The sequence below is a fragment of the Myxocyprinus asiaticus genome, chromosome 16, assembly GCF_019703515.2.
Source record: "Myxocyprinus asiaticus isolate MX2 ecotype Aquarium Trade chromosome 16, UBuf_Myxa_2, whole genome shotgun sequence".
Lineage (NCBI taxonomy): Eukaryota > Metazoa > Chordata > Actinopteri > Cypriniformes > Catostomidae > Myxocyprinus > Myxocyprinus asiaticus.
Window position 1 is genome coordinate 25,522,212 of NC_059359.1, and position 26,667 is coordinate 25,548,878.

The window sequence follows — 26,667 nt, forward strand, 5'->3', positions numbered from 1 at the left end:
CACACATGAGTTCTTACTGTACAGACTAATCCCCCCAGTGTGAGTTTTAAAGACTAACTAGTTAATACATTCTTTGTCTGACGTCAGAAAACAGTGCTGCATCAAAACAGCCAGCTCAGACGGTTACAGCTTTAAAGATTTATTTTGTGATTAATTAAATGTTTGTAACAGAAAAAATAAAGATATTGTGATGTTGAAAATGGACCCGCTTCAGTCGTTCTCTCCTGCTAAACAGCAGCGCAAAACAGATCACACCAGTTTGATCAAACACCTCTGAGCCCAGCCAATCTCACCGGTTTGATTGTACATGTGAAGAGGCTAATGTTAATGTCTAGATTAATTCAGACATGTTAACTTGAATAAAACCAATTAATTTACATATTAGGATATTTTTATATATTTAGATTTTATTTTTAAGTTAAAATATTTTTTATTGTAGTGTGGGTTCAGTGACAGGGTGACCATACATCACTTTTGTTCACGGCAGCCATGTATTTGACTGCAAACTGTTCTAAAATACTGGAAATTTTCAGCTGGGACACATAAATAGGGTTTGAAATACAAGACTAGTATTGAGATATAGTAAATAAGTAGTTATTTACTAATTATTGGACTACTAATTACATCCACCAGTATCACCTGCAGAACATCGCTTTAGCTAAATGATGGCCAGTAACAACAGCACAGTCTTTTATTTAAGAAAAGAGTCTAGAAAGCAAGTTCATTAACAACTTTTTTTACTCTTTACAGTGTTAAAGAGAGAGACACAGAAAAGAGATATAGAAGAACAAGATTGCCAGAGGAGGAGGGGATGAAGTGGTGGAATTAAGAGTGCTCTTTTCCTTTCAAGAAAATCAAGCCTGATGGAGAAGAGAAAAGATGAATTCATTTTAGCTGTACAGTTTTCTTTTGAGGGGTGGGGGAGGGTTGTAGGATGGGCTATGATTTTTTTTTTATTTTTTTTTTTTTACTGAAGGTGGGTTTCAATTTAGAGGAGGGGGAGGGGTAATAAATGTAAATCTGGCATAATTTTGGTATGTGTACCTCCTGTGTATGATTATAATCAGGATAATTTTTGTCCATTAAGAATGACTGAGCAATAGAACTCTATGGAAAAGAGCACAAAACAATGCCGTTCAGTGTGAGTCCACCCCAAAACAAATACAAAAAAAGTCAGTCACTGTGGACACTGGATGTTGCTTTACTGTGCTGCACCCTGGTTTTGACTGTTAGAGCATGGTGTTGCATGGTGCAGTATAGCCTCCTGTTGCATTACAGAATGCACTTAGCCTACAGTCTAAATGTTTGATTCTGCTCATCTGAACTGCATACATGCCAATATTTTCAGTTGCAGACCTAACAGAACTTTAGTCGTTTTGGTCAAGATATGCATGGAACATATGGATATGCCCTCACACTGCAAGTACACACAAATTAAATTGTCAAGCTCTGTCATTCATATTTGCCTTTGTATAGCCCAGTATTCAAATTTTTGCCTCAGATATTTAGACCATGCTCTGAATATCACACAATATGTATTTCTCATGTCTTAAACTTTTATATTTGGAGCTAAAACAAAAAGCCAGGGAAGGAATCAAAGAAATGCAAGTGAGATGGGTCATTAATCCACTAAATAGATTCATTGTAAAGAACTAAACTGCACTGAAACCATTGATCTGAATGCACACAGCCATTTAATTCAAGTCTTGAGAGTCTTGTTTTTTTGGAAGAGCTTTAGAGTTACAGAACTTACTAAATCAGCTAATTTCCTCTGCACTGCTTTGGATTCCATTCTACAGCCCAAACATGTTTAAAGACTGTAACCTAACTTTAATTTTATTAGGCTTGGCCTATAACGGGGACAGATCAGTACTATCTTTTGGGTTTTACAGTTTTTCCTCTTAAATGGATTTTAAGAGGGTTAAGGGTTGATTCATTTATATATTCTCACCTCCACTTTTATTAGTTTCTTTAATGAATTATTAAAGATTTGAAAGTGATTGGAAATTATCTAACTTTTCAGCTCAAATCATAATGCTGGAGCTTTCCCAGTGTACTTGCTTTTTCTTTTTCCAACACTATTATCCTCACTAGGTTATCATTATTTATATTTAGAGAAACATATCAAATTAAACACCTTCAGACTTTAAGCTTAAGTTGCTCTGTGTTTGTACAGTGAAACTCCAAGACTTCCATAAACAAATAATGACTGTAAATTCTGCATGGAAGGAGATAAACAAGAACACCTTGTAAAAGTTGAGGGACAGGGCCATAATTTGTCTACTGTTGTTACAGTGTGATCAGCTTGTTTGTTATTTATCATTACTATTATTCATTGCCACTTTCATTTTGCTTTTGTTTGTTTTTAAACCAAAAATATATGTGTGAGAAAGACGGGGAGTAAAAAAGATTTCTGTAAGCTTGTATATGACGTTCCAGGTTTTGTGTTTTGCAAATATGTGTTTTTTCCTCAGTAAACACTGTTGTTCAAGTAAGGCACAGCTGGAAGATTCTAGAATCACTATGTTGTTGGAACACACTGTCATTTTGTCCCAGACCCTCCTGTTAAACAAAGCTGCAGGCCTTGTTATTTTCTTCAAATAACAGATTCACAATGAGCTGTTCCTTGATCCGGGTCCTCTGCATGCCAGAGCAATGACCAGCTAGAACAAGGACAATTTTTGAACTGTTTTCACAATTTTGGAATATGACCAGACACGTATGCACACGCAAACACATACAGTTCTTCTCTGCACCAACAACACAGTAATTCTAGACTTTAATCAGCATTATGTGTACAGGTTAACTACAATTTGATAAGGGCATAGAGAGGACTGAGCCGAAATGGGCAGGGTAGTTGGTGGGAGGGGGTTTGGTTTGGATATTACATTATTATTTTTTTACCTACTGAGTCTGTGTGTGTAGTTGAGAGTGTTCTAATTAATAGGTATGTACTAACTGTCCACTAAACACATGGACCATTAGCTAAAAAAACATCTCTGAACTTGGGGATGGAAGTTTCCATTTCAAACACTGGAAAAAGTATAGTGGCCAGTTTGTAAAAAAGACTCCTCATCAATTGTTTTTACTTTTATCTTAATGCTATTTTTCACCTTTACTGGTTTAATTTTGCAATATGTAGCCAAAGGTTCATGTTTATCAATGCAATGTGATTTAGTTTAGTTATGGCCATTATTTACATACCAAGATATTTGAGCACGCATTTTAAAATAGTGTGAAACAAAAGTGTGTTTTTTAAGGAGGATATGTATGTCTTAACTACTGAAAAGTCATGTTTTCTACAATTTAACTGGTCTTGCAAGAAAGAAAAACACTGTTTTAAATATGTATTTGCTTCAATTGTTTATGCCTTCCAGGTATACTTTATATTTTGTGGTACGCATTTGTGAACTTTGTAGTTTGTCATCGTCTGATTGAAACTGTGTAGATTTTATACTGCTAAAAAAGGAAGAAAACAAATTTCACAATGTAATGTATGTCTCCGTTTTTTGTCGTTGTGTCAAAATCGTAATCTAAATGCCTCAATTGCTTATGTAGCATGATAATTTAGAGGGGGAAAATCAATTGAGTATGTTACACTGTTACTAGTCATCTAATTAACACTTTCATTTAGTTTCCCTTGGGGTTTCTTTACTACCAATGTAAGTGCAGATTTAACAGGCTTTTATCAGTTGCTGCAAAAAAAAAAAAAAAAAAAAAAAAAAGAAAAAACATGTTGGAACTGTCAGGTACGGAGCTATATCGTGTATGATCTTGTTAATCATTAAATTATGTGAACCCCCCCTTGAGGAATTTCTACATATAAAGACAGTATTACCTTTGAGGACAGGTATTACACATTTCCATTATTGAAAGACACTTAACTTGGATGATTATGATATGTAATCTGATAGGTGTGGGGTTTAGATATTTCATCTTTGTGAGAATGAACCGGCATATTTAGGGATGTAGACCATACACCTTTTTAAGACTGGCACCATATTTAGGGAAAGACAGTCTCTTCAACTGTATAAAGCTGTTTAAATATCCTAAATAATATCTCATTTTCACGACTCGTGTTTTCTGGAGTTTTTTAATAGTGGAGTTCTGTATATTCTGTGGCAAAATGTTATTGACCATGTAGATTGCTTCCTTGATTACAGTGAGCATTCTAGTTTTGTTGTGTCGCTAATTTCTTGGCAAAAAAGTTTATTTATTACCATATCCCCATGGATTAAACTGGTATTTCTGAGGTATTTTGGGGGAAGCCGAAAATCGAGTGGTAATCCTTTCCCCCTTTTTCAAAAAAGCATTCAAAAATCATTACAAATTATATTATCAATATAAAAGCCCAATCATGCAGATTTGCTCTGTATAACATGAGGAAGATCAGACCCTACCTCTCTTTGCATGCTACACAATTCCTTGTCCAGGCTCTTGTTATATCTACACTGGACTACTGCAGTGCTCTTCTGACAGGACTTCCTGCATGTACACTCAAACCTCTGCAATTGATCCAGAATGGGTGGCACTATTGGTCTTCAATGAGCCCAGGAAAACCTTCAATGAGCCTTCATTGAACAGCCCTGATTGCCAGTGGTTGCTTGCATTAAGTACAAGGCATTGATGCTTGCTTACAGAATAACCACTGGCTCCGCACCCCCTTATCTGCACTTGCTAATTCAAGTCTATGTGCCCTTCAAAAGCTTGCGATCAGCGGGTGAGCGGCGCCTAGTGGTTCCATCTCACAGAGGCACAAAATCACTTTCACCTCAACTGTTCCTTGCTGGTGGAATGACCTGTCAAACTCCACCTGAGTAGCTGATTCTGTAGCCACCTTCAAGAAACATCTAAATATGCATCTTTTTGGCAAGCACTTGACCCAATCCTACTAATGCAATAACTGTCTTCTTTCTCATTGTATTCTTTTACCAGTGTCTCTCACCTTTAACCCTACGTGTGCTTCTTTGAGCAATTTGCAACTTTGTATTACAGCACTTCTCATATTACTGCCTTCTTAGGATGAATTGCTTTTGTTGTATTCCTCATTTGTAAGGGGCTTTGAATAAAAGCAGCTAAAAAAATGAATAAGTGTAAATGTAAAATATAAAACACCCAGTCCATGATGAAAACAAGCCTAAATATTTTTTTCTTTAGGCTATTAATAGACTGCTGCATCATAGTGTTTTCTCCACAGTGACAACAAAATACATACAGTATATCATTTTGTTGGGCATGACTTTTTATCCATCTATACCAAAAAAGGCAGCAATAATAGCCTAAAATATAATTAGGAATTTTAAAAACGTTTGCCGACTATGCGGGGGGTACACTGTCTCCTGCTGTTGGTGCCACTCTGAAACGGGGCTGTAGCAAGGTATTCAAGGACCCCTAAATGTTTATTGCTCTGGGCCCCTTTCCTATTAGAAAATACAGTTTAGAATTTTATGTGGGACCCCCCTGGACCTGTGGGCCCCTAGAATTGTTACCACCTTTCATCCCACTACGGCCCTGCTCTCAAATATGCCGCCTCAAACAATGAGCATCTGATTTTTTGAGCAAGTACACTTGATAAATAGAGACCAAATTTGTCAAGTGGCTAAATTAAAACTGGACTGGAGTGTAAAAGAAATTGAATCGATTGACCAAAAAGCTGCCAGGTTTTTTTTTTTTTTTGCTTCTTCTTTGAATCGAATGTTACGGAATGCCTTTCCGCTGTTCCGTGTCATAATGAAATAGAACTTTTCAGCTTGTAGTTCAAAAACCTGGAAGAGAATTTGCCATGGGATCCCTCTGGATTTTCCTATGGGTTTTTATACTGATAAAATACAACAGTACTAAAAACAAGTTTAATTAATTCATTATATTTAGTTCATTCAAACTAAACAGGTCAAGTCCAAATTGTTTAAATCAAACAGTTTTGTTAATTGTATGATCTGTTGTCTCTACAAGACTTCTTAAGTTGAAAAAATTTATATTTATATATCAATGTAACTTGAGTCAAAGCAGAAAGTTAACACAACTAAGTTAAATTGAGTCAATGCAAATTCTTTAAATTAAATGTTAAATTAACTTGTCTGGGCTTACAGTGCACAGTTATACCTCAAACGTGAAAGATGTATTGATTTACTTTAAAAAAAACAAAAAAAACAAAAAAAAACAAACAGACACACACACTGCGGCTTTAAAATTCACGTTTGAGGTATGACTGTGTGTAAATTATGTTGTAGAACAAAACGTCTACATATCGTAAGTAACTTTAACCACAGACCTTATTTTACACATTAAAAACCCCATTATAAAAACCCATAGGAAAATCCTGAGGGAACCCATGGCGAATTATTATTATTATTTTATTTTAATTATTATTTATTTATTCATTCATTTTTTATTGATGCTCAAAACAGTACATAAGTAATAACAGTCACCCATGGCGAATTAGACTTCCAGGGTTGCCTACAAATTGACGTCACAGCTGAACAACTCTATGAGTCCCCACCTGACATCATAGCAATTCCATTGGCTCATAGATATTTTAATAGTACTGTATTCACTACCTAAGTAGAAATCCTACACAATCCTTAGCCTACAACTTTGTAAATAAGACATTTAATGACTTTTAAATCATAAGTTACACATAATAGTTTATAACCAAATCTGTAGATTGTGAAATTAATAATTTATTGTTCTGTTTTTCAGTTAGCTTACAATTTGCAAACTATCTGCAACAGAATTACTGAACCACCAAATATATTACATATATACACACCTTACAATCTTATATGCCCACAAGCAATTATGAGGGACCCTCTGTCAATGACATTTCTGTGCAGTCAATATATTTATTTTTCCCCAAAATAAATGTGTCCTGAGCAGGTTTTACATTTAAGAACGATAAGCTAAAACCAACTTCCTTAAAACATGTGTTTAATGCATGCATGTTTTTTTTAAAATAAATATGTTCATTATTTATGTAAAGCCAGTCAAGTTATTTTCACATGTGTAGCGCTTATCATAATTACAAACCGTAAAGCCAATCCCCCTCCTGCAAGCCCTCGTGTTGAAGGTTAAGATGGTCGAGTCTTAAAACATACCTAGACAGCATTTTGGGGCATTTCACACATATTTCATAAAAAGCTCTGCTTCACCCCGGCCTTGGCCATTCTAGCATCATCCTGCCACATTTTTCCACATATCCCTTTACATTTTTGCATGCAAAGGGATATAGATACTAGAATGCCTGACACTGCCTCTGGTGTGATTAAAACTATTTGCTTGCACTGTCCACATGAGTTTGAGGAATGAGACAGATATAGGCAAATAGCATTTGCAGATGCTTCTGAAGTCATTGATTTTGACAGTCACTAACATAAGCTCAGTCACCTGCCAGGCCAAAGCATTCTTTTTGCACAGAGACAAATGCATTTGAATGCTGTTTGATATAGAGATGACAAGAAGATAAAAGGGAATTTGAAATCATAATTGCTGGAAATACAAAAGAAATAGGAATGGAAGTAAGTTCTGTGTTCCAATGTAGGGTTCAGGTGAATAAGCCAAGCTTCTTAGGACAATTTTTAGATCCATTTATTTTTGTAGAAAGAACTGGAAAGGATGATTGGAGAATTATTTAAATTATGAGACAGAGAAAATGTGAGTGAGTCAACTTTATTGGATGCTCTCAGGCACATTGTTATGCATTTCATTTAGTGAACAGAAGACACTATGTCTGGATCCATTTAATTGATTTTATGATGATTGTCCCTCATCAAAACAAGTGGCTATCCATCTTTCCCCCAATACCGATCCACTCTGTGCATCTTGTTAGTATGTGAGTGATTATCCCTTTCATACTATTGTTGAAAGTATCCTGATTTCAGAAAAAATATATATGTATATATATTGTGAAGAGTTAGTTTTTCAGATGAGTTCAGATAACCCTGCCTGAACTTGAATTATGCCACTTAAAGTTCATCCCAAAATGGAAATTCTCTCATCATTTACTCACCCTCATGCCATCCCAGATGTGTATGACTTACTTTCTTCTGCTGAGCACAAAAGATTTTTTTTTTTTTTTCTCAGCCCTGTAGGGCCATACAATGCAAGTGAATGGTTGCCAGAACCAAAGAGCAGATAAAGGCAGCATAAAAGTAATCCATACAAATCCAGAGGTTAAATACATATTTTCAGAAGCGATATAATATAGGTGGGTGAGAAACAGATCAAAATGTAAGTCATTTTTTTACTATAAATTCTCCTCCCTGCCCAGTAGGTGGCAATGTGCTCAAAGAATGCAAATTGCCAAAACACAAAAGAAGAATGTGAAAGTGAACATTTATAGCAAAATAAATAAAAATAATAATAATTTAAATATTGATCAGTTTCTCACTCACACCTATTATATTTTTTCTGAAGACATGGATTTAACCACTGGAGTCTGAATACTGTCATGCTGCCTTTTTTTGCTTTTTGGACCTTCAAAGTTCTGATCACCATTCACTTGCATTGTATGGACCTACAGAGCTGAAATACTCTTCTAAAAAATCTTCGTTTGTGTTCAGCAGAAGAAAGTAAGTCACACATCTGGGATGGCATGAAGGTGTGAGTGATGAGAGAATTTTCATTTTGGGTGAACTTCCCCTTTAAATCAGATCTGATCAATTATTGTTCTGATCATTGGATCACTTCTTAGGAATGTCTTTCTCTTATTATGCATTGATTTTTACCTTCTTTATAGCACAGAGCAGCTTCTGTCTCCTTTGTGATGTGTAGCCATGTCATTTAACCAGTCAAATATACACTACTATTACACAGCACTCTGGAATACTTGATTCTAATTAGTCAATCGTGGAAATCTGCAGTCAAATATTTCTGTATAATGACCACTAAACTGTATAACTGACCATTGTTATAATTGACTGTGCTAGTTCCATGTCTCTTGTAGCACTCTTTCTCATTCTTCTCACATAATGAAATATGCACATCCTAAATTAGAATGTGTAGAATGTTTTAATACATTTATTTATGTACAAAGTTTTGGATTGCACAGAGAATAACTTTCAAACTGTTGGTAATGGTGTGATTGTGTGCTTATACTGTATGAAGACAGACATGAAGCAGCAAGACAATCCTGCTGATAGGAAATGTAGCAGCCCGGTTCAATAAAACAATTGATCTTTCACTGTTGTTTGTGTTTGTGTTTGTCTTCCTTTAATTATTTATTTTCTTATTTTTAGACTTCACAACACACCGTAAGAGCTAAAAGAAGCACATCAAAAATAGTATGGGTATTTTGCAGGGGGTAAATTAATTTAAACCAAACAATTAGACAATACAATTGGCTATTTTACAACAATATTACATGTTAAACATACCATCTAAACATAAACAACACAAATCAGTCCTTGAACCATACTAAACTGACAAAGAGACACGAAATATAAACACATAAAATAAACTTTACCAACCTTGTGCCCTTATCAGCCAGGTACTATCAAAAAAACAAAACAAAACCCTTAAAATGCACAAAATTTCACTTCCAAACTCTTTAAACTACACTGTAGGCTCATTAGCTGTTAGGTGTGTGCGTGTGTTAATAGCTCTCTCCTCCATTCACTCTCCCTGTCTTTGGAGGAACAGCACGTCAAAATAAAAGTCCCAAATGGCGAAATAACTCAAAAAGTGAGAAAATCAACAAAACAGTTATCTTGTGGCTTTAAATGCTATATTAATACAATAACCCCCCAGAACTAAAACTATTTAAATAACTGAGGGTTATTTACAGGATATGTGAGGGAGTTTCTCTAGAACAGGGGGCAGCTGTGCAATCTGCCTGGATGTGCCACCACATGCCTGTGTTGGGCTGCTGTTGTATCGGCACAGGTGTCTGAGAGATTTCTCTCACACAAACATAAAACGTGTTTGCTTGGTGTAACTGAGTTATATTTGAGTTGAATTATATTTTTGGACAAAGGTCACATTCCTGCGGTGAAATCTCTTCTGTAAACATCTACTGCTCTCTTGCATCATGATGCAAATAACCAGATGACTAAATTATTGGGAAATATAACCTCAGGTAAGTGTTTACAGTGCTGCTGCCCACACGATGTCTTAACATCGAATGCTGTATTATCAGTCATGAAATTGTTTGATCTTCTCTCTATCCACAATATTCTCAACTAGTCCACTGTATTTCGCAAGGTGGGCGGAATTTCCAGTTGGCTAGCAGAAGTGCGATTGGTTGGCGTTTTGTGTGTAGCCAGTCACTGCTTGCTTGCATGTCATGTGGTTAGATTCTTGCTTTTTATATGTTGTAAGCTGTCTTAAAAGATTTCCTGGACAATGTGTGCAGTTAATGATTATCCTAATAATCAAGTGAAACTAAAGTTTTGTCTAAAAAAGCAATGTTATGATCAGAAACCACTCACAAAGCGCTCCAGTCCCAGATGCTGCTTCTTCCATCGGCTGCCTACATCTACATCAGGAACATCTGTTTGAAAAAGCTTGGAATCATTTGTTTGTGTACTCTTTTCACTTTATTGGGAAGAAGTCAACAGCGGGGACTACTTATATTATCCACCGTTACGGCCTGGCTACGATAGTCCAGAAACGAAGCACAATGTATTACATATAAACGATAGCGTTATTGGGTGTGTGTACATGTGCTGAAAGTTCATTAGAAATTTTGCATTTGTTCATTTCTATTTAGCATCTTTTTCTGTGAATGCTTCACATGTTTTGAAATGGCATTATTACCAAGGAGCGGTGTTTTTCCTAAACTGGCTGAGTAGTGACGATGTTTTCAGCTGTTTTAATGCTGTGATGCTAAATGGATAAATTCTACAGTGAAAAAACATAATTATTAGATGAGACAAGTACAGTAGTGAGATGTTTTATCACATTTGAAATTAACTGTATTCTGATATACCTCTGCCCTGCATTTTTCCTGCCTACAATTAACTTTCTTTAGAGTTTCTTTGCCGAATGTGCTTGTCTACCCTTAAGGGGAAAAGGTGATTTGGAAAACAGTGTGGACATTAATTATCAATTAAAGTGCTTTTAATAATACATACTGTTTGCTTTACAGAGAATACATTGAACTTTTGTGTACAATGTTTATAATGTATGTCCAAATAAATATGTTTATTTTTATTGCGTGTATTTCTTTTTGTACGGTACAGTCAGGGTTGGGAGGGTTACTTTTGAAATGTATTCCACTACAGATTACAGAATACATGCTGTAAAATGTAATTTGTAACGTATTCCGTTAGATTACTCAAGGTCAGTAACGTATTCTATATACTTTGGATTACTTCTTCAGCACTGGCAGATTTTTTTCACTTGTTTTGACTATAAAAACTCTGCCAATACAGTAAGACAAAATACACATGTTAAAAATATATTCTCTGAAAAACCTAAATATCTTATGCAGTGTTGTTTCTAAAACAAGATAAATCAAATTGATCTTGTTTTAAAGATTTTTAGATATTTTTACAGGAAAACAATACAAAAATTATTATCAAGAATAAGATTTTTGCCCTAATATCAAAGGTCTTACTAGAAAAAATTATGATCCAACGTGAATTTTCTTGATAAAAAAATATGATTGTGCCTGGTAACATGCATGTGAAATGGCTAGAATAGCATTTTAGCTTAGCGTAAAGCTGACAATTTACACAATTTCGTCTGCTCGTATGACTGTAACACATCATAAGAAAGTGTTTCACCGCTGTTCAATTGCACTTTGGATCGCATCATTTATATGTATAAAATGTTCAATATGAAAGGACTAAATATTAAATGAAACAAATCACAATAAAATGCAAAGATCTCTTCAGTAATCAAAATACTTTTTGAATGTAACTGTATTCTAAATACCAATGATTTAAATTGTAACTGTATTGGAATACAGTTACTTATATTTTGTATTTTAAATACGTAATCCCATTACATGTATTTTGTTACTCCCCAACCCTGGGTACAGTTTATTGTGTGGCTGCTAATACATCATTATTTCCTACACAAGAACAATAAATTCAATCTATCAACAGGATCAGTTGTTCAGTCAATATTAAAACATTTCATGTATGTTATAGCATTTTGGTACAGATATTATGATCCTAAACTAACAATTATAAAGCTAGATAGAGTTTACTACACAGTCATCTCCCAAAAAAATTATTGTATTTTATCCGAAAAATGGCAGCATGACAGACTCATCGCCTGAGTCCTGCAATACATGAGCATGCTACTCTCTGGACCTCCCCTGTATCTGCAATAAGTACATAATCTCGGTACAACAAACTCTTCAGGTTCTGACTCAGTATATGCTTTAAAATAAACATAATTATCTAGTTCTCAACACATGTCCAACTTTACAGCTGTGAAGGTGCTAATAGGCTGCATAGCTTTTCAGGTTAGTCTGCTCAGGTTCTTCCATCGATGGTTAAAAACTCAACAAAATATCTAAAATGCATCGATTTGTGATATTTGACCATCATCCTGAAACCCATAATCATTAACACTCTTTGTGTTAGTACAACAGGGCGACATTCCTTAGCCAACCGCAGGCTTCTAGTGGGCGCGTAGCTCTGCATAAATTATTTTAGGTATGCTGGAGCAGACCCAGTGACTGTTCTGTATGCCAGCATCAGAGCCTTGAATTTGATAAGTGCATCAACCGGCAGCTAGTGGAGAGAGACAAGGAGTGGTGTAACGTGCTGTCTTTGGTTCATTAAAGACCAGACGTGCTGCTGCATTCTGGATCATTTGCAGGGGCCTAATTGCACATGCAGGAAGGCCTGCAATGAGAGCGTTACAGTAGTCCAGTCTAGTTATGACAAGTGACTGGACAAGCAGTTGTGTGGCATGTTCAGAGAGGAAGGGTCTTATCTTCCTGATGTTGTGGAGTGTAAATCTACATGATCTTGTGGTCTTTGAGATGTGGTCTGTGAAATTGAGTCTGTTGTCGATGGTTACCCCTAGATTTCTGACCGATTTGGAAGGTGTTACTGTAGTTGCACCCAGCTGCACGGTGATGTTGTGTTCAACAGCAGGGTTGGCTGGAAAGACAAGGAGTTCAGTCTTGGCTGGGTTGAGTTGTAGGTGGTGCTTCTTCATCCAGGCCGAGATGTCCGCCAGGCAGGCAGAAATTCGAGCAGTCACTGTGGTGTCGTTGGGCTGGAAAGACAAGTAGAGTTGCTTGTCATCAGCGTAGCAGTGGTAAGAGAAACCATGTGCCTGAATGATGGGTCTCAGTGATGTTGTGTATATAGAGAAGAGAAGTGTCCCAAGCACTGATCCCTGAGGTACCCCAGTAAGTAGCTGATGTGGCTTGGATACCTCACCTCTCCAGGCTACCTTGAAGGACCTACCTGAGAGATAGGAATTAAACCAGCCAAGCACAGTTCCTGTGATGCCCAGCGAGGAAAGGGTAGAGATTAAGATCTGATGGTTGACTATGTCAAAGGCTGCAGAAAGGTCCAGCAGAATCAGGACTGATGATCTGGATTCAGCTTTCGCCTGTCTCAGCAACTCAGTGACAGACAGCAGGGCAGTCTTAGTGGAGAGTCCACTTTTGAGGCCTGACTGATTGTCATCCAGCAGCTTGTTCTGTGAGAGATAGGCAGATATTTGATTGAAAACTGCCCTTTCAAGTGTTTTTGCCATGAATGGGATGAGAGAGACTGGTCTGTAGTGTTCTATATGTGTGGGATTAAGTGCGGGTTTCTTCAGCAGCGGGGTTACTCGAGCCTGCTTAAATGTAGTGGGAAAAGTGTCAGTAAGTAGAGATGTGTTAATTATGTGTGTGAGTGCAGGTAGGATGGATGGAGAAATGGCCTGGAGAAGGTGAGAAGGAATGGGGTCAAGGGAACAGGTGGTGGGGTGGTTGGAGAGGAGGAGTTTAGAGTCCTCCGAGTCAGGAGAGAGCATAGAGACAGAAGAGTTGCATACAGGAGACAGGTGTTTGACAGGGTGTGGTGCTGAGAATGTATTGCTGATGGTTGTAACCTTATTAGTAAAAATGTGGCAAAGACATCTGCTGTCAGTGATGTGTCAGGTGGTGGAGGGGGAGGGCAGAGAAGTGTGTTGAATGTTCTAAACAAGCTGTGAGTGTCTGTGGTGCTGTTGATCTTGTTCTGGTAATAGGAGGTTTTTGCAGATTTAACGTTATCTGAAAAAGTTGCAAGCAGGGACTGATACTGTATTTACCTAGATCTGCTGGATCTTTAGATTTCTGCCATCTCCTCTCAGCTGCCCTGAGGTCAGTCCGATGTTCACGAAGGACGTCAGAGAGCCAGGGGCTGGGTGGTGTAGCACGTGCTGGCCTAGAGGAGATAGGACAGATGCTGTCTAGACAGGTTGTTAAAGTAGAGCTTAGTGTGTCTGTGGCAGTGTTTACATTAAGCGTGGTTAATACATTTTGTGTAGGAAGAGAGGTAGAGACAGCAGTGGAAAGGTGAGAGGGTGAGAGGGAACAGAGGTTACGGCGAAAGGAAACCAAAGGTGGAGTCTGTTTTAATGTTGATGGGAGGGTCATGTTGAATTGAACAAAGTAGTGATCAGAGACATGTAAAGGAGTAACAAGAATAATTGAGTTGGTACAGTTACATGTAAAGATGAGGTCCAGCTGGTTGCAAGTCAAATGAGGTCAGGAGAGTATTCAATTCAGTGGCCTGGGGCTTGTCTTGGTGTATGTTGAAATCACCAAGAACCACAAGTGGCCTACCATCCTCTGGCAAGGAGGACAGCAGGACATCCAACTCCTCAAGAAAGTTTGTCAGCTGACCTGGAGGGCGATAGATTACAACAACATTTATTTTTGTGGGTTGCATTGTAGTAATAGCATGGAATTCAAAACTAGTGTTGTTACATAGTGAAGAGTGTGGTGAAAAAGTCCAGTCGTTATGAATGAGCAAACCTGTTCCCCCACCCCTACCGGTGTGTCGAGGTGTGTGAGAGAGCAGCAGGTGTTGCTGTATCCTCTGGACGTATCCATGTTTCTGTCAGTGCCAGGATGCTGAGGGTGAACTGTGTGGCAAAGGCTGGAATGAAGTCAGCTTTGTTCACAGCTGACTGGCAGTTCCAGAGTCCCACTGAGAAAGAGAGCAGAGCAGGTGCTGAAGTGCAAAGTGGCCGTAGGTTGTGTGGGTTGTGTTTGCTCTTGCATCGATATCTTGTAAACGGTCTGTAACAGATAACAGGGATGTGCTTGAAGGCATGTGTTATTCGTGAAGTAGACATGTTAGTATATAGAAGGAAAATAATAAAAGAGATACAATAACAAGATACTTAAGTGCTATGGTGAGTGGCACCTTGTCGGTGTCCTTGCACGGTGGACTCGCACAGGTAGACTCATTGGTCTTTACACAAGTAGGTCTTCACATGAGGAGGGCTCTACACGAGGGCTACCACTTCCGCTGCCGTGTCAGCATTCAAGTCAAATATATACACGATGATAACGAGCCGTTCAATGAAAAAGCAGGACACGCCTTAATGCTACTTAGCACAACAAAGCTAGTCACGTGGTCAACAGAAACTAAGGGTCGCGCAAGGTGAAAAGCGCGAATTCCGTGCACCGCAAATAAATTATGCTGCACTTTAGCAATAAATAATACCCTAAAACAAGTGAAGCACTGTTTATAAACACTAAAAACCACGATAGATAGTTTTACACACACTGGACAACCAACGCTAAATCTAGCAGTGAATAACCTGGGACAAGTCAAAACAATATAGCACACACACACCAACCTACGTTTAAGTGACACGAGTTCAAGACAGTAAACAAACAGCACAAGTTCAAGATAGTAAACAAACAGCACAAGTCTAGCAATGAATACCACTCTTCAACAAAGTAAAACAATGAAATAAACACACTTACACGCAACTGCAGACTCCTGTAGATAGATTGCTTCTCCTAGTACTTAACGATTGTTTACGCTTAACCGGAAGTTCTACCCACAATGCATGCAAAGCTTCATGGGACACATTTTCTTACCCACAATCCCATTTGGTCATAGGAGGGAGTATGGAGGCTTGGTTTCTTGGGAATTGCTCCTAGAAACTGCTAATTGAAAATGTGTGTGTGTGCGTGTACTATATGTATGTATGTGCACTCAATTTGCTCTTTAATGATGCAGTGAGCGCAAGACCTCCTCAGCCCTCCTTTACAGTCCGTGCTGTGTTAGGGTTTGTTGCAGAATGTTATCAAATTAGGCTTGAATATTAGCTAAATTATCTGAATTTGCTGCTTCAAATGAGACATTTCTTTAATTAGCCTCTTTCGTGATGAGTTTATTCTGTTTTAATTAGATACTGTAAGTGATGAGAAGAATTTGCTGTGACACCCAAACCATCAGGCTGCATAGTAATTTTTAGTCAGTACTGGGAGTGTAACGGTTTTCCAACAGTATTTGTTAGAGTATGGAGGTAGTTTCCCATGCAGTAAGGAGAGATAGCGGAAAAACCTTGACATTACTCACATAGCTGAGCCCTAGGCATGTATCAGCTCTCTTCTTGCTCTAGCAGTGCACTTATTATGATGCCCTCTCTGAGTCTCAAGGGTGTATGTGGGCATTCTTTTCCAAGTCTCAAACATATATCTTTCCAAAAGGACAAAAAGAGGCTTAAGGTTATCTCTACTTCCATTAAAGATGATGTATAGGATATATTTGGGCATGGATGGGATTACTTTTATATAGCAGGAGTGTGTGAATGAATTTTTAAATGATGTTCTATCTCTTTCCTTACTTCCTTTAGTAGAGTAATTTGCAGACCCTGGTAGTGCCTGGTTACTTACTGCTCCTGGCAGCTTCTGCTTTCTCATCAATTTACCAAACTTTCTCTTCCTTGAACAATTTTACCAAATGTAAAGAATGGTAAAATTGGGAATTGATTTTTTAACAATAACTTAAAAAACCTTTAAAGATAGACCTACCGTGAGCTCCAAGGTTGTTTGTTGATGGCATACGCCTCTGATAAAGCCATCAGTATGCTTAATTTTAACGTAATTGTAACGTGTTTAATAGTAGAATTCCTGGTGAAGAACTACAGTACCCATGATCCAGCAGAGAAAGATCCAGCTCTGCAGTGACCGCCCACTTCCATGACTCACTGTGAATTATGCAATCGAGTCTTTTTTCATACACTCTCAAACTACTGGTATATTTGCAAATATTTTGCAATAAAAATAAAATATATTGTTTCTATACTTATAGTCAACAAATTTAAACCAATAGTTTTATATTTTTCTATAGTTATTCATTTGATTACATCATTCGCAATGCTTCATAGGATTGTAGTTCATTCTCACATAAAAGATGTTAAGTACATAATAATGTACTTTCATCTTTTTGTTTGCTTCAGATCAAAGCTTGTAATCTTGTGATTCACCTCATAGCTGGTTGGTTTGGTTCATGTCTTAGAACTGTTTTATGAAGACTTATGGGAAAAACACTTTGATTTGAACATTTTCTACCAATATGGCTGAAAACGTAGTCAGGCGCTGTTGCCAATTGCAGGGTTGTGTCTAGAAGGTAACACCCCCGCAGCCTTGTGAAAGTCTCATTTGCTGTTGCTAAGATTAGGTTTAGGGTTAGATTTAGTGGTAGGGTTAATGTTAGGGTTAGGTTTAGTGGTAGGTGTAAGGTTTCTGTAGTACTCAAAATAAACACAATGTGTGAACATCGCATGCAGCTCTTGCAAGGCTTTCTGGAATCAACCCAATAGTATGGACATTCCCACTGGTGTAACCTGAGTTTAGGAGGTTTTCTCTATAGCCTAATAATGATAGTTCACTCCCAGGTCACCCCTGTTTGGGTTTAAAATTGCAACCTTTGCAAACCTTATTTATTGGAAACCCTACTGAAGTTTTTAAGTTTGAAGTAAACCAGAAAGCCTTTTTTTTTCAAGTTAATCAGTGTTTTTGTGATGTTTTCATTCTCTCTTGAATTTCAATATATAACTTTTATGGAGATTTTTGTAAGGCATTCTAATATTTTGCTCAATTGCCAAATATGTACATTTGGCTGCAGTTGTTTGGCACAAGTGAAATAAGTATTAAGGTCAAAGATCTACACTAAAAACAATGTTAACCTAAAAATATGCTTCATGTGGTATCATGTAAATTAACTGGTTTCATTCAAGTCATAAACATTATTAACATCTCTGAATCAACCTGAATACATTAGCTTACATCAAAGCTAATTTTAACCGTTTGATCAAGTAGAAATAGCTCCTAAATGTAACAATTGGAGGTTACTACATTTTACAGAGTACGGTACCAGTAGTATTGGAGTATTCAATATAGAAGTGGTATTAAAGCATACTTCATTCACTGAGTCTTTCGTGTATTGATCTATTTACTTCTGCTTTATTTTAAAGATTTCTAAATTACCTTGTTTGTGAAATGTAAAGCATGTTCTCATGTCACTCTGACAGTGTAAAGTTGCCTTTAAAGTGCCCCAGTGTTCTGCATATGCTCTGTGATATTACTATGGAAAGTGCTTTTTAAAAATCTGAATTTCTATAAGTACCATTATAAACAGCAGATGACAGGTGGTGTCTGTGCTTTGCACGTTTTCATGTACTGCTCATGTGCATGTTTGTGTTGAAATGTTCTCTAAAGTATTTCTAATCACTCCAGCCCAACCTTTTGTTGAACACTTGTATAGTTGTGTTAGGCCTAAGTCTCGAGAAAATATTCTGGGTATTTTATGTTATTGAAGAAAAGTGTGTGACAGGTTTTTTGTATCTTTGGGCTACAAGTTCCCTTCCGGCATTCCTTCATGGTGCACACCAGACAAACACACACATACACACGTCTTGTGCTTGGGAAACTCAAAGTTTACATGTTCGACTCAGTTTGGTGTAATGTTTTCTCATCAGAGGCTGATTCATCTTAAGTAAACATGCCCCTAAAAATACAGTGACAAAAACAAACTCATCAATATATCAAAGTTTCCCATATTCACTGGTTCAAATAAATTGAAATAGAAAATTGTGTTAATAGAGAATGGATGCAGATTTTATTTGTACTAGTGCAAAGCTGGCAACATTCTCTGCTGCTGTTTGCATGTGGTGAAAATGGTGCTGGAATAGGTGAAAGATAAATATGTGTTCTTGACAGCAGGAAACCGAGTGCTGACGTCACTATGGTTAGGTAAAAATGATTTTATGTGTGGGGCTGCTGTCTTTGATATAGGTCCTCTTCAGCTACATTAATGCTAAACTGAGAACAGTGTTTGATCCCTCTGGGCCTTCTACATGCAAGAAGCTAATTGAAGGCAAAAGCAGCACTCCATTCAGAGGTGAGCTTCTATTTTCCAATAGATTTGATTTGTGTGCATTTGTTGGAGATATAATAAAATCAGGCTGTTTTACAGCTTACCAGTACAAAAAAACAAAAATCAAACAAACTTTCTGATGCATTATCCACTTATTACCAAACATATTATTATGTTGGTAAACCTTCAGCCTAAATGAATGTCGTTATAATGAAACACAGGTGTCCTTTTATCCAGACACACATGAGATCAATATGGTGGGCTGTGAAAGACTCTATCACTCAGTCAGTATTAAAAACGAGTAATCAATAAAACGATTAAGAACATAGATTCAGCACTTACTTATCAGTCCGGGGAAACAATGATAGAGGAGGAAGGGGACAGAGAGAGGGGCAAGCGGTCCATCTGCCATGCAAAAGTGGGCTACAGAATCCAGAATATTTTGTATTGTTGTGAATGTTGTAACTGTTTTAAATATTGTTACATATTGTAAAGAAAATCTCAAATGTGCAACATGTAGTTAGGCCGATAGAAATAGAGAAATAATTTAAGGCAGCGGTCACCAAATAGTAGACCACGATCCAGGTCCGGACCTCGGCTTGGTTCCATCTGGACCGCGAGACATCTTGACATTTTCTGCCCCATCTCACTGTTTCTATACTTCAAGTGATCAGCCTGACAAAACAACGGAGCTGTGTACAGCGCAAGCGCTCGGATGCAGATAGCATTGATCTTTCAGCGCTGTATCCTTGAATACTTTTCTCTTTTACAGAACATGCTTCATTTATACCCTTTCGCGTGCTGCGCGCAGAGTTGCAGACATGGTTATTTTAACGACAGTGGACCATAGCAGAGAAATATAGTGAGCAGCAATATAGATGGATACTGGCATTTTTCGTAAAACACACTGCAGAAAACGAGAATGAAGCGAAGTGAATTCAACTTCATGTGTCTGAAATGAATCTGACCATTCAGCTAAACCAGGTTTGTGACAGGACAATGTGCTTCCAGAGCGCCTTTAAACAATAAAATTTTTTCAGTCTAAAATTAGCTTTATTAATCATCATGTTTCGAGCCTTTCACAAACAAGTTATTTTTGTGAAAATTAATCAAAGATCATCTCTCTCATAAATAGCAAGGAAAAACAACCAACAATTTGATTTTACTAGCAGTTGAGTGGAGTTCTCATGAGAACGTTTCCATTATTTGATAGTCTGACCATTTATAGACCTACTTAAATTTAGCTAACAGTATTTTTAAGCTTCACTACTGTGCTGTACATTGTTGTTGGTAGATTTTCATTTTAAGTAAAATATAAAAATGGTCCTTTCAGAATTTTACACTTTCAAAATTTTCTCTCAGGGGATACCCCTGAACCCCCAAACAATATATTTCCTTAATAGTCACAAGGCCTTCTATGCCCCTTGAGTATATAAAAATATTCAAACACAAATACTGGACTGTTGTCATTCGGTTTCAAAATGAACAGCTGATTTTATCTTTTAATATTTATAACAAAGTGCTCTCGATTGATGAACTCATTGAAATCTTTTGGTAGAAGATCCACAAAACCCCACTACTTTGGCTTTGTCTCTGGAGCCCCAATGTCCTAATCCTTGTCCAGTTTTAAAGAGACTGTTTTGATTTTAATGTTTTTTATTTTATTTTATTTTTAAAAAAATGTATTACTGCCTACTTGGAAATTTAAAATTATTTTAAAAAATGAGCATTCCTTATGTCATTTCATAGCTATACTGACTATTAACACCATGTAAGTTATTGTCTGGACCTTTGCTGGGAAGGAAATTTAGAGAACGGACCTCTTGGAACTTTAATTGAATACCCCTGATTTAAGGGAAACAAGAGAAGAAGAACAGATGGAGAGGGAAGGGTAAATTGAGATGAAAAGCACTTACTCAAATATAGCACATTATTTTGGGATGTTATTTAGACATTCGTTTTGTTGAAATGGAAAAGATAAAAAAGAAAAGACCATATATAATGTAAAAGCATTTTATGAATTTTAATGAATAGTAAGTGATCAGCACTCTCAGCCATGTTAAGTCTGAAAGCTGTTGCTAATGTGCTTTAGTTTATAGTGAAAGACTGAATAGAAGAGCGATTATAGATGGATAGAGAATGATGAATGGAAATAGAGAGGTGGAAAATATGCAATGTGTGGGGTCGGTTGAATGGTGTCCATCACTGGCTTGGGAAGGGGTGCCTGGTTTGTGTAACTGTCTGTGAATAGTGCTTCCTGGTACAGTATAAAATCTGCTTTCCATCTCTCTGTATTTTAACCTGAAATTCAGATAAACAGAAAGGAATTTGAATGAATGTGAGATTGTTCAATAACTGGACTGGTTAAAATCAAATACTGTGAACTGTATAAACCAAGGGTTTTAATCAGTGGGTCCATGCATTATTAACATTAATATTTTTAGTGGTGGTAGTTTTAATGGGAGATGCAGTTCTCAAATTAACTGAGAGATGTAACTTCTTGGAGAGCTTTTTTTGTGTGATAATAGCTTGCTGTGCTTAACAGTGAATAACAGTGGATCTCTTTAATGCTTTAGGTTTAGTCTTTTTATGTGCTGTTGTTACAGCAAAGCACTGTATCAATAATACATTTAAAAACGATCACTGTCGGACATGAAATCCTCTGCTGTAAGAAATTTTCCCATATTTGTGAGGTCAAATGAAGAGATTAAAGTCTTTTGCTTCTGTCTGACACTGCCTAAATAAACAGTTGCAGTAAAAAAAGGTTTAAACTTCTTGATGTCGTGAACTAGATATACACAATATTATTTTGCAGTTCTGCACTTTTGAATATGCAGCGAGGATCGCCCTGAAGCATTCAGGTTACATTGAAGCGTCATTCTGCATTCAGGATGCACATAAGCGGTTTTGTGCCGCTCTATATTGGAGCTTTTCTTATTTCTTACTTTTATTACATTGATAACTTTGTGCATTAAGATGTTATAGTTATTTTAGCCTATTTATTTTTTAAATATCCATTAGTCACCATGTTGAAGTGCTGCACTTAGCTTCTGTATATACCTCTAAAAAGCGTCTGATAGGGGTCACGTGAACAAAGGAACCTAATTCTACATTATTATCCTCAACACTGACTATTCCACTAGTCCTTCAAACAACCAAACAACTAGTTGATTATGAAAATTGGTAGTTTTGTACAACCCTAGTTTAAATGATAATTAATGATGGACAGAAATTGTTGATGGAATATAGCAACTGACAAAAAAGAAGAAATTAAAAAAATAAGGGTCTGAGAAAGGAATAAAAAACAAAGAGGAGTGAGAAAACAGCAGAATAATTGACAGCTGAAACCGATGCACCAACTGAAAGACAGATGAGGGCAAGGGATGGAGAAGGCAGAAAGGGTTCTGTTTGGGATAGGTGATGGGTGGAGAAGATGATAGAAAAGAGATACAAATAAATAGAGTTAGATGACAGTGGAGGAAAGACAGATGGGGAAGTGACTCCAGTTTTGGTAGAAGGATTAATGGACACAGCTGTCACATGCGTGTATTCGTGTCTGAGAGATGTTTGCGAATGTTAGTGACACTACTAAGATGCAAATTTAAAACACTTGACTTTGCTTCATTCCCTCTTTCCATTTTTACTGTCTGTTTAACTCCTCGACTATTGACAAATTCTATATATTCTTTTCTTTTTTTCTTGCTGAGATGAATAAATATACATCTGCCGCCATCTAGTGCTGAAAAAGGAAACAGAGCAAAGGTTTGTTCAAATCCAAGATCTCTAAAACAAGGAGTCAATGTTAGGCTGGTTAGTATGGCCCATTTAGCCCCTGCTGATAGATGTTGGAATTACAAAAAGCATCTTTCTCGATTGATGACATTTGAAAAGCAGCTGTGTATTCTCACTGAATTTATATTTATTATCATACCGCATACAGACATTTATAGGACTCTTAAAAGCATGAAATAGATGGATATCTTTCCCTGTGTGCACCAACTGACCAACTGCCTTTGAGATTAATGGAAATGCTAACCGATAGCGCTCCTCTCCAGAAATTACACCTAAAACATACATAGGACATGCAATTAACACTGACCAAAATCTTTTAATGAGCTCATTAAAACCCTAAATTCATCCAGTAAAAAAACATCAAGACCTGATAAACAGCTGCGTGTGTGTGCACTCTTGCGTGCATGTGTGCCTCATGCAAAATTAATGGCTTTTATCAAAGTGAATTAGGCATGGAGGAGTGAAAAGCTGAGGTATCCCAGCGGACTGCATGTCAGTGGAAAAAACTGAAAAATGTAAAACACTGACTCAACACCTGAGAGCAGAAAATTAGCCTGGAGGCACTCCTCTCTCTCTCTCTCTCTCTCTCTATAAAACTGTTATAGAAAGGACACATTAGCATAATTGTATTATTTGATTTTGTAGGTAATTATTTATATATTTTGGTGGTGCCATCTGAAAGATTGTTTTTATTTATTTGACCAACAGAGCAGCAGTTCTATCTTAGAGAAACAGAAAGATGGATAAAAAGAAAGAGATGAGAGGTAGAAGCAGATCATTAATATTCAGCATTCAGTTCTCACAAGTCAACATCCATCTAAAGTGTTCATGTATCCAGCACAGAGAACAGTAGGAGAATAGTATACATGTATACAGCCTTCAGAATATGTGCGTGACGTGTAGGCCTCTCAAAGAAACTTATTTAAGTGGGTATCCGTAGTTATACACAAAAAAAATAAAAATAAAAATTAAGTCACCATTAGGGGTTCCTCGGCTGCCGGACCAGTGGAACCTCTGTAGATCCTCCAGACACCCTTTTAAGGAGCCTCAAATATCCTATTTATGTACTCAAGGAACTTCAAGATGTATTTTAAGAGCCTCTGAGTTTTATGATGGGGACACTGAAGGAACTGTTGACAGTACTTAGTGTTCATGAAACAAAATTAGAGTCAATTTCACAGAGAACTGAAAGGTTTTTTTTTAGGGATGAATGAATGATTGAATGTTATATTTATATAGACTTTTCTGACAGTACACTCAAAGCGCTTTACATACTGAACAGGGGACTCTCCTCACCCACCACCAGTGTGCAGCATCCACCTGGATGGTGCGACAGCAGCCATAGTGCACCAGTACGCTCACCACACACCAACTGTTGGTGGAGAGGAGAGAGTACAGTGATTTACCCAATTCAGGGATGGGGATTATTAGGAGACCATGATTGATAAGGGCCGATGGGGGAATTTGGCCAGGACACCGGAGTTACACCCCTACTCTTTGAGAGAAGTGCCCTGTGATTTTTTTTTTATGACCACAGAGAGTCAGGACCTCAGTTTCGTCTCATCCAAAGGATAGTGCCTTTTTACAGTATAGTGTCCCCATCACTATACTGGGGTGTTAGGACCCACACAGTCCACAGGGTGAGCACCTACTGCTGGCCTCACTAACACTTCTTCCAGCAGCAACCTTAGTTTTCCCCAGGAGGTCTCCCATCCTGGTACTGACCAGGCTCAACCCTGCTTAGCTTCAGGCAGTCTAGAGCTCCAAGGTGATATGGTTGCTGATGGGATCTCCAGAGGGTTCTGCCTGTGTGGCAGCTGATCAACCCCAAATGTTGCCTCGAGTATCTTTTAAGTTTTACAGTGATAGATGAGGGAGAATATAGCTGTTCTCACTGAATGCTTATAAACATGCCTCTTTATGCTCTATTCAAGTATTAAGTCCTGTTTTGTCATTAATATCATATTAACATAGGATAAACTGCAAGTTAAGTAATAACATTTTGTTATAGTTAACCCACACAACCTCTTATGACAACATATTTTGTCCTATCTACAAACTCAGTGATAGAAAGGACAGATTCAGTCTGTCTATGTGAGCCCATGAGGACATGTGAATCTATTGAAATGTCCCAGGGTTGTCATGGACTACTTTATTGCATTTTTTTTATTTTATTTCTTTTATTATTATATAGTGTCAATTGAACAAGTTCACCATTAAAATAGTTCACCCAAAAATGATCATTTACTCACCCCCACACCATTCCAACCCAGTATTATTTTTTTTAAGTGAGACACAAAAGATCTTGAATATTCAAGAAGCTCTTTTCTATACAACAAAAGTGGATATTGATTTTAAATAAATATCACAAGCTCTTAGCTCCTTATGTGAGGAAATGTATGTTATTACTCACTGATATCATTCGCTGTCACGTTTTTCCAACATGTTGCATCGCATTCAGTCACGTGACGCGAAAAAAAAAAACATAAAGTGGTGTGTGCAAAAGTGCAATTTTTTAATGGAATATGAGGCTTCCCTAGATACACCACTGTCTCCTGGGGTATAGAATCAGAGACATTAATCAACCACTAAAGACTTTCCCCAGCTGGACAAAGTTTGAGGTTAAGTGAGTAAAAAATGTTTCAAATGATTATGAAAATTTGTTTTTCTGTGTATAGATACTATATGTGTAGTGTATGTGTAAATATGTGGCCACCACTTGTTGATTATAGCACTTCTACATCCTCCAAATACTGTAGACTAGTCAAAGTCTGGAATGGTGTTTATATACTGTATCACAATAATAATAATAATAATAATAATAATAATAATAATAATAAACACTTCATTTCAACCCTGTTATCATTTGTTTAGATTTCTACACAAGGTTCTGGAAGTTTGATTTACCAGCACACCCCAGTGTTAGTACAGCTCAAGACAAACTTAGTGTTAACCTCCTGAGGCCTGTTTTCCTGGAATTGCTGTGTGCATTGTCCATTTCCCTTTTTGATTTGCAACTAGTAGCACCTAATAAACATGCAAAAAAAATAAAAAATAATAATAAAAAATCAATAAATTCTAGAGCAAATAGTTTTCCAAAAAATTGATGGCAACATATGTGGACAGCGGGACTAAGTTGTGAAATTGTAAATAATACAAAGCTATAGAAAGTCCGATTTTTTTTAATCAAATTGTTTATTATGTTTCCAGGAGTGTTGGTTATTAATGTTTTTGAGACATTACAGACATTACATCCAACATTAACATAATTAATTTTAAATCAAAGTAATGGCCAGTGTCATTCAATAACTGCCAACCATGTTAAAATAAAATTATACATTATAAATTCTGAATCTGTGAACTGATTACCATTATCCCATGTCTGCCAAACATGTTGAGTGGTTCAAACATAATCTGCAGCCTGAACTGGAATTTTAGTTGGATTTTAGGAGTGAATGCACTTAGCTGCATAGAAAGTTATAGGATGCTCCTTTGCTCCCTCTTTAGTGAATGACTTAACCTCCAGTGTGCTGTTTGTCTGCACTGGTCTCAGAACAGAACATAAGGTGTCAGTATAAATAAATTTAAATTA

At 37.0% G+C, this 26,667-nt stretch overlaps 1 protein-coding gene across 2 annotated transcripts in view; it reads left to right on the forward strand.

Moving 5' to 3' along the window:
* Positions 1-9,178, forward strand: part of bcam (basal cell adhesion molecule (Lutheran blood group)) — an 86,737-nt gene extending 77,559 nt beyond the window's left edge. For both annotated transcript variants that reach the window (XM_051721316.1, XM_051721317.1), the window contains one exon: positions 751-9,178. The gene's annotated coding sequence lies outside the window, so the exon portion shown is untranslated. The remainder of the gene's footprint in view (positions 1-750) is intronic.
* The last annotated feature ends 17,489 nt before the right edge of the window (positions 9,179-26,667 follow it).